Source organism: Felis catus, chromosome B2 (genome assembly GCF_018350175.1).
Source record: "Felis catus isolate Fca126 chromosome B2, F.catus_Fca126_mat1.0, whole genome shotgun sequence".
NCBI lineage: Eukaryota > Metazoa > Chordata > Mammalia > Carnivora > Felidae > Felis > Felis catus.
Genome location: NC_058372.1, coordinates 99,857,855 through 99,874,077, shown reverse-complemented (window position 1 = coordinate 99,874,077; position 16,223 = coordinate 99,857,855). Strand labels below are relative to the sequence as shown.

Below are 16,223 nucleotides of genomic sequence, written 5' to 3'. Positions count from 1 at the left end.
GACTGCAAGGATTTTTACTTATGTCAAAGAAAAACTAGAGTTGAATAGTAGTTGAAGCCATAAAAACAGATTTTACTCAGGGACTGTTACAATAGGGGGAAAGTATAGAACTGGGCTCAATTTTATTTATTATTTTTAATGTTTACCTTTGAGAGAGAGAGACAGAGACAGAGAGACAGAACGTGAGGGGGCAGAGAAGGGCAGAGAGAGAGGGAGACACAGAATCCGAAGCAAGATCCAGGCTCTGAGCTGTCAGCACAGAGCCTGACGCGGGGCTCAAACTCACAAACCATGAGATTATGACCTGAGCCAAAGTCTGATGCTTAACCAACTGTGCCACCCAGGCACCCAGAACTGGGCTCAATTTTAAATACAAGGAAAAGTGGGAATCTATAGCCAAGGGGCTGGGTGCAGGAGGAGGTTAGAAAATTACTAGGAGGAAACATCGGGTAAGGGGGGATTCTGGCTAAACCAACCTTACAGGATTCTTGCTGAAGGCAGGCCAGGGTGATCAGACATCACCAAGGGAACAGTAGAGGTTGACGGACCCAATCAGATGCCAACAGGATTCTGGCTAAAGTTGGGCAATTCAAAGATGGACACAGAAGTCCAAAGTCCAGGTCTTACTGGGAAGAGAATTCAGAAGAGCCTGACTAAAATTTGGTCAAGAGACTGTTCACTAAGCTACTGGTGAATAATAGTCCTCTTTATTCAGATGGAGAAGATTGTGGAAGGAGCACAAATTCTCCTGGGACATGGGAGAAAATCAAGAATTCTGGCTGAATGTGTTAAGATTATATTGTATAATTAAATGAAGGCATCAAGTGGGCAGCCAGATATTCCCCTCAATAGAAAGAGGAAACACTAGATATAAACTGGGAGTTAGCACGTAGATGGCATTTAATCCTATGTAACTGGGTAAGATTGCCTCAGTTGTGAGTATAGACCAAAGAGGACCAGGGACTCAGTAATCCCTGAGGCCACGCCACGTGTAAAGGTAGGGAAGGTGAGGAGCTTCCCACAAAGGAGACTAAGCGAAGAGGAAAATTAGGAGAGTGTGTGGTTTTAAAACCCAAGTGATCACCTGTAATTCCTGTGGAGAATACACTGGATTTAAAGAATCACAGTCATGTTGGATAATTATGTAATTTTCCTCAGTCTCCCTTTCCAAATGCATGGGTTAAAGTAGATATCTCTGAGGTCCCTTGTAATTCTGACTTTGAGAAGAGCAGCAAATAATTTAATCCCTTTAAAACCATTTCTTACTCATTTTTGTCCCAATAGTAAGAAAGCAGCTTGAAACTGGTATACCAGTAGTATTGTCACTCCCTTCTTCAAACCTTCAGACTGGGGTTGTCCTTCAAAGTTTTGCTGTAGGTAATTATAAAAAGGGATTGTCATAGGTGCTGTGTTTTGATAATTCTTTAACAAAATTGTTGTAACCAAAACTACAATATAAAGAGAGTCACTGAAAACTTTCACCGTAGACATCTAGGAAGAATTAATTGAGTGTGAACCCTACAGCGGTGAGGGAAGGATTCAGTGAAGTCTGAGGTAAACAAAGTATTCAAAATATGTCAAAGTAAAGAGTTGAGGCAGAAAAGGCTTGGGAATTTGGACAGAGGAATCATGGGGGAGTAGCTGAAGGGCCAAGAGAAAAGCAAGCATTGTGGGCACCAGGCCGTGTGGCAGGGGTTCAGGAGACATGTGAGATTTGAGTCAGGATTGAGCTCGGAAACAGCATTAAGAGAGGCCCAAAGGTGAGGACCGTCTAAAGTGAGTTTAAAAATAATGAGTTGACCACCTTTACTAGGTGGAAAGTTCTTTGAGAGTAATAGGTAAGTCTGGAAAGGCATTTGGGGGCTAGATTGTGAAGAACTTTGAAAACCAACTGAAGACGTAATCTTTTGATCATGGTTTGACTCCAGAAAGCTGTAAAAGTTTTCTTAGTAAGAATATCACGTGAATGCGGAGGACTAAGAACATGAGCAGGCAGTATTGGCCAGTTGAACTGGAGTAGGAAGAATCTAGAGAAAGAGAAATAGCTTTAGTGGTTTTATTACATAGATTAGCAAGGTGATCATTATATTTGCACCAGAGTGGTTTGGTGAGGATGGAAAGGTGGGTATGGGGGCAACGGTTCCCATGACCTTGTGTGTGTGTGTGTGTGTGTGTCTGTGTGTGTGTGCACGTGTGTGCCCATGTGAAAGCGTGTATTTTCCTCTGCACATACATGCTCAGTGGTGGCTCCAGAATTTCTATAGAAGAAGGTGTGAGGTAGGGCTCCTGAGAGGTTCAGTCGGTTCAGCATCTGACTCTTGATTTTGGCTCAGGTCATGGTCCCAGGATCTTAAGATCTAGCTCCGAGTCAGGCTCTGCGCTGAGTGTGGAACTTAAGATGTATTCTCATTCTCTCTCTCTCCCTCACTCCCTCACTCCCCCTCTCCCCTTCTCCCCTTCTCCCTCCTTCTCCCTCCCTCCCTCCCTCCCTCTGCCTGATTCTCTCTCTCTCTCCCTCTGCCCCACTCATGTGCCCCTGTCTCTCTAAAATGATAAGATAGATAGATAAATTTTTTTAAAAAAGAAGGTGTAAGGTAACAATCCGATTGGAAGGTGGGGAGAGTTTGGGGACTTGTATTCAAGATGAACCATTTTGGGGGCCCTGGGTGGCTCAGTCGGTTGAGCATGTGACCCTTGACTTCAGCTCAGGTGGTGGTCCTGTGATTGTGGGATGGAGCCCCGCCTCAGCTCTGTGCTGAGTGCGAAGCCTGCTTGGCATTCTGTCTTTCTCTCCCTCTGCCATTCTCCCCACTTGCTCTCTCTCACTCTAAAATTAAAAATATATACATATAAAACATTTTCACCTCAATTGTAGCTTTATTTAGAGCGGCTGAAGGTAAGGAACTAAAGGAAATTTTAAGTGAGCTAAACTGCTCCCTGTCCCACTCCAAGCCACCCTTTGCTACTAATTGTAATACAGGGAAGGCTCAAATGATGTAAAAAATATGGCCCTAAGACCCTAGGTCTAGCTTTGAGGGCTCTTCAAAGAGAGAAATTATGCATAGTGGAAAATGTTCATCCAACCCAGGCTGGGTCAGGGTCGGCTCTGACCATTAACTTGAGACGGAAATGCTTCTTATCTATTATTTCAGTGGGTTAGACCTATTGGGAACCCAGGGAAGGGAGCCAAAATAGTCAAAATCCATGAGAATGAGTCAAACTGAGTCATTAAGCAAAAGGGTCTAGTGTAGAATAGGAGCTAAACTGATAAGCCAAGACAAGGGGCTTGTGAAGCCATAAGAATGAAATAAGAAATAGCATATTCCTAAAGCCCAGCTTCCATCTGGTTTGTACATCAGTTACCACCAATAGTTTATCATTTTACTATCTTCCTTGACAATTAGGGAACATTAATTACACACTCAAAACCATTACTGAGTAATAATTTATTGGAGCTCCTCGGTTAGGTTTTCAACTCTTTGAGGGCCTCTTTGATGACAATTTCATAAAGAAACAAAAATAATCTGCTATGGACTAAATTGTATTCCTTCCCTGCAAAGTTATGTTGATAACCTAACCCCTCTGTGCTAGTATTGGGAGGTAGGCTGTTTGGGAGGTAAGTAGGTTTAGATGAGGTCATGATGGTAGGGCCCCATGATGGGATTAGTGTCCTTATAAGAAGAGATAGACCAGAGCCAGTGAGCTCTCTTGTGAGGACACAAAGAAGGCAACCTTCTGAAATCCTGGAAGAATGCCTTCCCAAGGAATTGAATTAGCACCTTGATCTTGGGCTTCCCAGCCTTTGGAACTATGAAGAATAAATACCTGTTAAGACATCCAGTCTGTGGTATTTAGTTATGGCAGCCCAAGATGACGAAAATATAATCTTTCATAATACTTTGTGTTTTTAACTCAGATAACAACTCTTCATGATAATAGCTGAATTGTTAAAACTGAATATTTTCTCCTATACATATAGACTGATTACTAAACCTAAAGAAAAGCCTGTTTGGTTAGTAGTACATATTAAATGTTATTAATAATAAAAATAAAAATTAGTATATTGGTGCTGTCATTTAGAGATGGTGAAAAGAGGAAGAGAGATTGAGAGGGACAGAGAGAGAGAGAGAGAGAGAGAGAGAGAGAGAGAGAGAGAGAGAGAGAATAGTAAATGAATGAGACAGATGAGCTACTCAGGCCAGACCCCAAGGTCAAGTCTCTTCAGAGATCAACTTTTCCAGGTTAAGAACTAAACTGTTAGTTCATGCAGAATGGATCAGTTCCCAGAAAACTGACTGATATGACCACACCCAAAGATGCTAATCTGTAAACAGAGCGATATGCCCTGCATCTAGTATTCCCAAGGCACCCCTTCCCAACTAGTTGGACCAGTCTGGTCAGATCAATGATAGGTTAGGTAAGAGGTCAGCAAACTGAAGCCCACAGGCCATATCTGGCCACATCCTGTTTTTGTAAATAAAGTTTTACTGGAACACAGCCACATATATTTATTTACCCATTATGTATGGTCTGGATTTGCACTACAGTGACCACACTGAGTAGTTGTGACAGAGACCCCCAGGGCCCGAAAAGCCTAAAATATTTACCATCTGGCCCTTTACAGAGAAAGTTTGCTGACCGCTATATTTCTTTTTTTTTTTTAATGTTTATTTATTTTTGAGACAGAGAAAGACAGAGTGTGAACGGGGGAGGGTCAGAGAGAGGGAGATACAGAATCTGAAGCAGGCTCCAGGCTCTGAGCTGTCAGCACAGAGCCCAATGCGGGGCTGGAACCCATGGAGTGTGAGATCATGAACTGAGCCAAAGTCGGATGCTTAACTGACTGAGCCATCCAGGTGCCCCCTGACTGCTATATTTCAAGTTTCTCCATTATAGCAAAAGATTGAGGAGAAGGAATTTCTATATGTCCTTAGAACTTTAGAACCAGATAAATTGCCCTTTTCCACTGTCAGGCTAATTTTTTGGCTGTATTAGCAAAATCAGAATCGTAGAAGTATTGGGGATGTAGGAACAAATTGTTACCTTAGCTCTAAAGCTCTTTTTAACAATATCCTTGACTTCTGAGTTATGAGTCTTCCTATCAGTTTAGCCCTGATTGTTAGGATTTTAGATTTCTATCTTTCCTTTCAGGGAGATGACCTAGACCTGTCTGAGATTTAGATTGTACCCTACTTTTATCAGTAGCATCTTTAGAAATCATATACTCTGGTATGTTATTTTCACAGAAGATGTCCGCAGATAGCTACTCCTATCCATTTAAGGTCGATTCTTTTTAGTTTCAAAATATAAATTCCGCCCCCCCCCACGCTTCCACTTTAGGGGTGAGATTTCCTGACTTGGTCCACAAATTCTTAGAATGGGTTACATTTGTGGCTGTCAGATCAAGGGTATCCCACAGCAGGTACTGACCATCTGAGTTTCTCGATATTTAATCATAAAAGGAAACTAATTCTCCGGTAGGTCAAAAGGTTGACATGAGCAGTTATTGGTAGCTTTTAGCATCATGTCAACTAGTTATCAACTGATTGCCTCTGAGCTCCACATTCACCCTCAAGGACCTGCCCTGCACTAACAGACTAGACTCAGGCATTTCTCTTTTACTGTGAAGCGCACTGTTAAACCTCTCTGGAGGGGGCGCTGGAGGGACATTGTAGGAGGAAGGGGGCGGGCGTCTTCTCCTGGTTCCGCTTTGTTGCATTTCGCTTTCTCTAGCCCTTGTTGCCCAGTCTAACAGCCGTGAGCATGTGACTGGGAGGTATCCCCGCAAGTGGTGCTCTGCCGCCACTGTGTATAGTCCCTTGGCTACAGCAGTGGCACAGACCCGGCCTGGGCCCAGTGACCACCTTCTCCCGGTCTTCCCAGAAGCAGACCCCAGGCCTCAGGCTAGCAGTAGCTTGCGACCTCTGTTTGCACATCTACCTGCCAGCCTCGGCTCATTTGGTCCCCGGAAGATTGTTTTCTGCTGCTCTCCTGACATAGACCTCGCCTACCCCCAGGCCACACCAGCCTGCCAGCAAGCCCACCCCTGAAGCCTTCTGTGTCCACCTACCCTTGGGTTTATCAGTGAAGCTGTAAGTTAAATTATAAAAATATTTAAATCCACTGAAGTTTTTTTGTTTTTTGTTTTTTGTTTTTTATCATGTGATGAGAATGCATGCATTTGCATCATGTTTAGTACCCATTATTTAGATCGAAAACCTCAGGGGCTCCTGGGTGGCTCAGTCAGTTAAGCATCCAACTTCAGCTCAGGTCATGATCTCCCCGCTCGTGGGTTGGAGCCCCACGTCAGGCTCTGTGTCGACAGTGCAGAGCCTGGAGCCTGCTTCGGATTCTGTGTCTCCCTCTCTCTCTGCCCCTTCCCCGCTCATGCTCTGTCTCTCAAAAATAAACATTTAAAACAAAAAATTTAGATTGAAAACCTCAGGAACCACATATGCATAAAAAAATGTAACTATTCATTCATCTTACCTTAGTAATCCCATTCTGGGAAACCCAGTTTAAGAAAATTACCAGGAATGTAGAAGAAAATTTACATTAAAGTGGTCACACCAGCATTCTGGTTTTTGTTGTTTGTTTTTTTAAGTAAACTCCATGCCACAGGTGGGACTCAAACTCAGCAATGGCATGATTCGACCCTAGATTCTGCCATATCTGATGTCAGATGATACCTGAACTTTTCATTCTTTTGCTTGAAGCAGTTTTCATTTTTTGCCACCAAAAACAAGAACATGAGAAGATATTTACAAATACCAAGTGAAAAAAACATTTTGCAAAAAATTGCATGTTTAGTATTTCTTCACTTTTGCAAAACATTTCCGTAGATATAGTCTTAAGGGATACATTCTGTAATTATAAAGGCAATTAATTATCTCTGGATGACGGATTGGGGTATTTGTTTTCTTCTTCTTTAATGTCTGAAAACAAGCTTTTCTCTTCCTATAAAATTAGGAAGTACTGTAAGATTTCCATGAGTGTCCCGGTCAGCTCCATTATGCTAGCATTGCATTTTACATTAAATACAAGGACGTCTGTTTAGCTGAGTATCAACCATCTGAGTCCCTGCTGTTACAAGGTCGAATATGGAGGTATACTCATGGCTCCTGGAATATCATTGCTTCTAGGCCCTCTAGAGGGGCCTGGAGGGGCAGAGGTAGGAAGTAGACGTATGAGCACATGTGTATCCCTGCCCCCAGCACAAGTGCACACATAACACACATATTCATACCACATTTTCCAGTTCCAGTCCATCACCACAGCACCATGTTGGAAGCCTCCCTTCTCCAACAGTGGAAACCTCAATCTGTTCACTTATCTGTTCAAGCCCGATATATGGCATTAATCTCCTGACTGTGTAGGCCCTCTCCTTGGCCTTGGGGCAGCCATGCCAGCCAAGCTATCCTCAGTCCTGATCCTGATCTTGCCAACTCACTCCAGCTGCACTGGCTGAGTTCTCTAGGGGAATGTTCCCAAGATGGAGAAAGTCAATATTATAGTGTTGACAAGTTTGGAAACCATGCAGTCAACAAATAATTATTGAGCACCTTCTCCATGCCAGGCGTTTTTCTTTTGTTGTCTTAATTTTTTAAAGATTTTATTTTTATCTTATTTTTATTTTTTATTATTTTTATTTTAGAGCAGGGGAGAGGGGCAGAGGGAGGAAGAAAGAGAGAGAATCCCAAGCAGGCTCCACACTCAGTACAGAACCTGACATGGGGCTTGATCCCACAACCCTGGGGTCATGACCTAAGCCAAAATCAAGAGTTGGACACTCAGCTGACTGAGCCAGTCACCCCTGCCAGGCATTTTTCTAAGTGCTAGAGATAAAACAATAGACAACAACCTTACCCTTGTGGAACTTACAGTCTAGTGTAAAAGCCAGACAATAAAGAAGATAAATAAAACATAAATTACTAGTGATAACTGCTAGCTAAGGAGAAAAAAATTAACTTGGGAAGCAGGATAAGGAAGTGTCGGGGAGGGGGAATTAAATTTAAAAAAATTTTTTTTGTTTAATGTTTATTTACTTTAGAGAGAGACAGACACAGAGCACGAGCAGGGGAGGGGCAGAGAGGGAGACACAGAATCTGAAACAGGCTCCAAGCTGTCAGCACAGGGCCTGAGGCCAGGCCGAACTCACAAACCTCAACATCATGACCTGAGCCATCCAGGTGCCCTGGGGGTGGGGGGAATTAAATTTTAAATAGTTAGGGAAGGCCTCGTGGAGAAGACTTTTCAGTAAAGCCCTAAAGGACATGACAGAACAATGCAGGTGGAAGGAACAGTCCAGCCAGAGGAAGAGCAGCCTGGGCAAGGGGCAGCAATGTAAGGACGGAAGTGGAAGGAGGCAGGTGGTTCAGGAGGAGAGAGCAGGAGATGCAGTCAGAGACATAACAGGTGCCCGAACACGTGGAGCTTTGCCGGGGATGGCAAGGACTTTGGCTTTTTCTGAGAGAGAGAGGGAGCCACGGGAGGCTTCTGAACAGAGGACTGACTTCACCTGACACTTTTTGACTGGGTTGTGCTGGCTGTTCTATAGAGAAGAGACAGAGGAGAAGCACGGGATGGCAACAAAGAACAGAAGAGATCATGATGGCCTGGCCCAGCATGGCAGCAGGTGGCAGTCAGAAGTGCTGACTCTGGATGCATTCTGGAAGGAAAGCCAGTAGGACTTGCTGGCAGACCAGAAGTGGGTGTGAGCATGAGGGGTGAGGATAACTCCAAAGTTTTTGGTCTGTATAACCAGGAAAATAAAATTGCCATTTACTCGAATGAGGAGAGCTACAAAAGAGGCAAATTCTGGAGGGAATATCAGGAGCTTAGTTTGGGATATGTTAAATTACGAGATTCTTTTTAGTCATCCAGTTAGAGGTGTTAGGTTGGCAGTTGAATCTAAGGTCTGAAGTTCAAGGGTGATGAGGTATGTGCTCCAACAGCCTCTAGGTAACAACTCGAGTTGTGAGCCAGGGTGGTCACCTAGGGAGAGCATGTAGGTAGAATAGAGAAGGGGTTCCAAAACGAAGCTATGATGTGCTCCCAGTGTTTAGAGGTAGGAGACTGAGCCAGTGAGGGAGACTGGGAAGGAGTGGCTAGAAAGAATGGAGGAACACCAGGTATGTGTGTGGCACCGGAAGCCTGATTCAGGGATCAGGGATTGAATCCTGTGCTGAGTGCTGCTGGTCATTCAAATAAAATGAGGACTGAAAAATGATGATTTCATTTAGTGACGTGGTGGCCAATGGTAACCTTGAGAAGGGAAGTTCCAGCAGAGTGGTGGGGGGCAAAATCCTAATGAAGAGGACTTAAAAGAGAATAGGAGATAAAATCGAAGAGGGTGAGTAGAAATTTTTTCAAAGTTTTGTTTTTTGGCCTTTTTTTTTTTTTTTTTTTTTTTTGGCCTTTTCTAAATGGATGGAAAGAAACGAGATAGTAGCTGCAGGGGGCACACGAGTTTAAAAGAAGTCTTTTTTCCCTCAAGATGGGAGAAATAATAGCATGTATATAATGATGATGGAAATGATTCAGTAGAGGGGGAAAAATTGATACAGGACAGTTGAGGAAGCTAGAAGTGTTTAATGTGAGGAGTGAGGGGTGTCGGGGGAACTAGTGAGCTGAATATTCGGAGAGCTGTTTGGCGGTTTTTAGATCCCCGGAGTAAGGGTAGGGAATAGACAGAACAGATCTGGTAAATTGAGAGTGAGTGGGGATTGGGAGAGAATGGAGTCAACGGGAAGATGAGCTCAGAGTTGAAGAGTAGGTCAAATGGAAGCGAGAAAGGTGGGATAACGTGACACTAAGTCATGATAAGAGAGAGGGATGTTGATATTTGAGATTTCAAAGATGAAGGGCGCCTGGGTAGCTCAGTTGGTTGAGCATCCGACTCTTGATTTCGGCTCAGGTCATGATCTCGAAGTTCATGAGTTCAAGCCCCACGCTGGGCTCTGTGCTGACAGTATGGAGACTGATTGGGATTCTCTCTCTCTCTCTCTCCTCTCCGTCTCTGTCTCCCAAAATAAATAAATAAACTTAAAAAAAAAAAAAAGACTTGAGGCACCTGGGTGGCTTAGTTGGTTAAGCATCTGACTGACTCAGGTCACTATCTCACGTTTCGTGAGTTCAGGCTCCGCGTCGGGCTCTCTGCTGTCAGCACGGAGCCTGCTCCGGATTCTGTATTTCCCTCTCTCTCTGCCCCTTCCCTGCTTGTTCTCTCTCTCTCAAAAATAAATAAACATTAAAAACAAACAAAAAAAGACTTCAAAGATGAAGCCACTTCCAGAGATGACAAGGTTTCAAGTGTTGCTTTTGGGTGTGAGTGGAAATAAAGTTGCTCCCCATAAATACTGGCCGTTTGCTGGAATCACTAACTGACAGAAGTACAAGAGTGGCGAGGGAGGTGGTTAAGCTGGGACGAGGGGACAAGGACAGGTGGTTAAGCTGAATGGGGTGAGTGTGGGAAGCAAAGGGCCCAGCTACAGAAGAGACCACTATTTGGGGTGGGGGTAGTGAGCTTCCTATCCCTGGAAGGGTTCAAGAAGACACCGGTGACTCAGAGTTTAAAAAAGAACTCTTCAATCTAAAGTTTTAGGTTCATTAACAGGAGATTTGAGAACTTTCTAGCCTAAGTCAGATACAGTAATTATTTGATTTGAGCTATGCCTCTAGAAAAATGAAGTTTTCTATAGACATTAGAAATTGTTTTCTGTAAAAACTATTTTCCCAGGAGAGTGAATTTTATCCTACTTAAGATCAGTAACAATCTGTCATACCTAGTCCCTCACGGTTCTCTCAAAAGGCTTCCGGTGGCCTGCACATTCTGGCACCTATGTGCAGGCATGTAAATAATTTTGGAGTAAGTGATACATCACAGATCCCATATTCTCGAGTTTAATGTATACATTCTCTTTAGCGCCGTTATTGTAAATAATGATTGGCTTTGTAGTTAGGGCACATCACATAATAAATAACCCTTGACTGCAGAGTCGGTGTTTCTCTAAGTGGGTCTCCACCAAAATGCCAGCCTGTTCTGGATCATCCCTTGAAAGTGGCAGCGAGGCAGAGGTCTCAAGTACCAGCTGAATGTAATACGTTTCATCAGTTTAAGTAAAACAGTAATGTAATTCAAACTACAAAAAGAGAGTGTCAAAGAGAACTACTTTTGGGACTAGCCAGTGCTTTGGGATTATTTCTATCCGTGTCGCTTACCAAGGAGAAATAACAATACCCAAACACACTTGGAATACGTGTATGCAGCTTAAAAAGCACACAGCTTGTTTTTCTTTTATTCAACACAGACAGTTTCCTTCACCTCAGTAATTTTTCCTTCCCTCATCTCCCCGGGGAACTCTGTAAGTATAATCACAAAGCCTTAAAGAAATTTGCTAGAATTTTTTTATTGTATTTACTGAGAATATCACATTGTTCCACAGTAAATGATTTTCTTCTCCAAATGATTACAAAGCTCTTTTCATTAAAAAGGATTTGCTTATCTATATGAAATTGCACATTATAAAAAAAAATCAATTATAAATTATACTCCTTAAAAAGAAAAAAAACAGTTTTTAAAGGCAAATACTAAAATACTGCATACTGATCCAGCATAATCGCTTCACATAGTGATCTACACTTAAAACAACTACTGTGCCAAAAATGGCATCCTGTGTAGGTAGAGAAGCAGAGCCACGCTCTGGTGCACAGTGTGCACTTGGAATAATTTGGTTTTGAGGTCTAAGATATAGCATGTTTTTCTAACTTTGAAAACATGCAAATAATTTAAAAATTGCTTTTTGAGATAAACATTAAAATAAGTTGACATGAAAAACGTCACATTATATGAGGAGATACTTAAAATATCCAAGCTGTCTCTTAAAACTGTAGGGTTCTGTTTGTTGTGGCTCCAACTTTCAGGCTAAAATAAACCGATCGGAGAACGAACTGACAAAATGCAAATTTATCAAGCATTGTGCAGTGCCTTTGCAAAACGTACAGTTCTCCAATCACAATAAATTAAGTTGCATCAGAAGTTACTAAAGGGATATTAAATCTCACTGTACAGTGACTTCTGATGAACAAGTCCCCATTCTCCCCTCCACATGTAACTCATGTTAACAGTAGAAAGGAGTTATCGTTAGTTAGCAGAGAATCCAGTATACTCTAGTATGGTCTTCCTAATTTTCTATAGTGCACCATTTTCCTAATTTACATTTATAAAATGCTCATAGTTAAGGCAGTCTACAAAAGTCAGCAGGATTAAATAAAAACCTGTTGTCCTCACTTCATCTGAATCCTACTTACGAGACATTAAAACTCAGAGATCCATGTGGAATTTTAGGTGGGTGTCATACAATTGGCTACAACCATGAAATGCTGAGAACCCTTAATAAATCACAGATCTGAGGTTTGCTGACACCCAGATGTGGTCCTTACTCACTCAATTCTTTGTTAAATCTGAAAGACGAACAATGATACTTTCAGTGAGAATTTTTTTAAATGTAACTCATTGTCCAAGTTTTGAGATTGATGACTCCCCAAACTCGAATTTTAGCCTGAAAAATAGCTTAAAATATCTACTTAAAATAAGCTTATTAGAAAGCTATTTTGTACATATGTAAATATAGATACACGATGAAACATACATAAAATTTTCTCTGTACCCTCTCAGAGTTACAGAATACTTTGAATAGCTTTGTGCTAGAAACATTGATAAGGGACTTTTGTATTTTTTAACTGAGATATAATTGACATATAGCATGGTACGGGACCTCTTCCTTAAAGTTATTACCTTGGGGGGCTATGTTCGTTACTAAGTTTTCATTTAGTGATTATTTTCGCACCAGTTTTACACTTGGAAGCCTTATGTGTTAACAAAAATCATATACCTCTAAGTAGATACTGGTTTTTAGGTGAGGTTTTTTTCCTTAGATGTATATACAAAATACAACATGCATAATACTGCTGGATCTACACCTCTCCTATTGTGTTATATTTAAAAAGAAAAAATAATTTTGAAAGGAACATGAAATTTAGCACCAGTTTTGACCTTCTCTTTCTTTGGTAGGAAAAAAAGGCACCAAATATATAGTGTGCTCATTGTACGGGATCCAAAAACAGCACTCATGAAACTCTCAGTCCCTGACATACTCTTCCAATATAGACTGAATTATGAAAGATACTTTGACCCATTAACTTTCTAGCATATTAGAACATACTACAGAAGACTACATTTAGAGAATATCATAATAGAAAATGTTTTTGTGCTTACCCACATTTAAGATATTTAACGGAATGACTCTTCTAATATGGACAGATACTGAAAAGTATTATCTGGTAAAGAATAAAAGTTATACATCAGAGGCTCCAAAATATTATCACAGACTTAATTATAATGTTAATTTATCTTGATAGTTCCTACAATATGCATGGTTAGTGACATTCAACTCCAAAATACTTTTCTTACAACATGCATACTGAAAGGCTAGAAACATCTTTAATTAGATTAGGAACTTGGGAGTTAACTCCTTCACTGTTGCCACACTCCATGACAGCATTTTTAAAAACTCCAGTGGTCCCTGTTCCACTAGGAAAGGGGTGCCTCTGACAGGAGTTTAACATGTAAGCTGTAAGGTTAAGTAAGGCACAAGCATATAATCTGTTGTCAGTGATCATCCATTTTCCTGCCAAAGAAAACACAAATGAAAACAAGAGTTCATCGTCAAGCTGCCACTATAATTTGAAAAGCCACTAGTGAAGCATTTTAGTAAGTGTTCGTTATAATATAGCAATTATAAATTTCTCCAGTTTTTCTGTTTCAGATTATCCACAGGGCACATTAGTTAATATTCCTTTTTTTGTTCTTCTTATAGCCACTTGTCAGAACAAAGCACTTAAGAAATTTTACTGTTATCGTGGCCCCCTTTACTACTCGGACTCCCTTGCCTTTCGATCTCAGAATCACCACTAGCTCCCTTCGGATTAAGCAAGAATTGATTAAGCGGGGCTTTTAGTTGGACACTGAAAGCTGAGGTAGGTGGACCATCAGGATCAAGTACTTAGAAAGGTTTGATTTCATTCCCAATGTCTTTCTAACATACTAACAAAAATTTGAAATCATCTGTTTTGTAAATGAGGTAGCCTCCTATATTGTATCCTGTCAAGAAACCATGAGGATTTCCTTGAGTGTATAGATGTCAAGATGATTAACGTTTACTCTTTCAAAACTGACAATTTTAAAAAGGACACGCTAAGTAAACTATGTCCCAAGTTTCAAGGTTTCTTTGAGTGATTCAGAGATGTGACGTAAATTGTTTTCTGGGTCTTTATTGTCTCAGGAGTCATCTGAAGTCATCTGATCAAGTCCACATTTATGTAAGTTCAGTAACTGTGGTTCTAAGTTGTATGCGTTTTTCACATTTAGCTATGGGCATTTGGCCCTTTATTTTTGACACTGTAACCTATCACTCTATAGTGTATTTATAAAACAAAGCGTTAGTGTTTGCCAACAAATCAGCTGATGAAAATGGCTGTGACTATAAGATTATAGTGAGCCCAGGAGCTCTCTGTTGCTCTCCTCGTTCTTCTTTGCCCCGCGAACCAGTCTCAAACTCAGCTCTAGATGGTCTTTTTAGTTCCTTTACACCAAAGTATCAACAAAACTCAGTTACTATAATATGAGCAGAATTAATGATTGTCAGCCTTCCTTGTCTCCTGTGTCCTTATTTCACATTACCACATCACCGTTAACAAATGGCCAACTTGTTCTTCTGTTTTAATAACAAGGCACAGTTTTGTTTTTAAGAGTTAATTAAATTATGATGGATGATACATTTTTCTCTTAGCCAAGATACCACTTATCTTTCAAATTAAAGAATATAAATGTACGGGTGCCTGGGTGGCTCAGTCGTTTAAGTGTCCAACTCCTGATTTCGGCTCAGTTCATGCATGATCTCACAGTTCATGGGTTCGAGCCCCATGGGGGGCTCTGTGCTGACAGTGCGGAGCCTGCTTGGGATTCTCTCTCTCTCACCTCTCTCTGGCCCCTCCCCTGCTTGTGGTCTCTTTCTCAAATAAAAACTTAAAAAAAAAATGTAAAATAATGTTTCACTTCCTTCTCCTTTTCACACATGGGAAAAAGCAACAATTTTTAGCCTAATGCAAAAAATGCTCCTTAATGTTTATGCCAGCAATGATGAAGTTTTCAATTAGAAATTTCCTAAGGAGTCTAAAACTTAAATTGTTTACATATTTAAAAATTATTAATGTTTTTATTTTGAGAGAGAGAGAGAAAGATTGTGAGTGGGGGAGGAACAGAGAGAGAGGGAGACACAGAATCCAAAGCAGGCTCCAGGCTCTGAGCTGTCAGCACAGAGCTTGAACTCACAAATTGTGAGATCGTGATCTGAGCTGAAGTTGGACGCTCAACCAATGGAGCCACCCAGGCGCCCCTGATTGTTTACATTTTTTTTAAAGTTTATTTTATTTATTTTGAGAAAGAGGTGGGGGCCAGGCAGAGGGAGAGAGAGAATCCCAAGCAGGCTCTGCACTGTCAGCACAGAACCTGATGCTGGGCTCAATCCTATGAACTGCAAGATCATGACCTGAGCTGAAACCAAGAGGCAGATTAACTGACTGAACCACCCTGTTTACAGGGCATCCCTTTTTACCTATTTTTTTAATTAGAGCTAATTAACTTATCCTTTCCACTTGTACCTCTAGACTCTGGGAATTTAACACCCTTTACCATAAAGTATCAGCCTGCAGCAGATTTCATTAGGAGCCGTCTCTGAGAGGCCACTACATTCCACAGCATCCTCCACGATGTGCTCTCAATGGAATATGAAAATCAAAGTAAAAAATTATGCTCTCTGAAAATATTTGAGAACTTGACGATCTTTTCTCTGAAAGCATTTAAATAAAGTTTTATATATTAGCACAAAAGATGACAAATATATAACACTTATCACTTCCTCCCCAAATTTTAACCACATAATTAAACAATTTTTTCAATGGAGACCAATAGAACTCTAAGTTGAAGGCTGGGAGCAAGCTATTCTACCAGGTGACAGGTGACGTGAAGCTGGATGTGATTTCATCCTGTGAAGCCATAGGGACCAGTAAGTAGTGCAACTAAACAGCCAGTGGAACTAAGCAAGGATGTCAATGGACTCTTGAGCAGGTTTTTGAAGGAGGGAAGTAAAGGGGAAAAGAATGAT

General features: G+C 41.3%; 1 long non-coding RNA gene across 1 annotated transcript in view; it reads left to right on the top strand.

Moving 5' to 3' along the window:
• The window catches only part of LOC109499837, a 59,879-nt gene that overhangs the window by 9,143 nt on the left and 34,513 nt on the right, over positions 1–16,223 (top strand). The window contains exon 2 of the long non-coding RNA XR_006598168.1: positions 13,878–14,037. This is a non-coding gene — a long non-coding RNA (uncharacterized LOC109499837). The remainder of the gene's footprint in view (positions 1–13,877; positions 14,038–16,223) is intronic.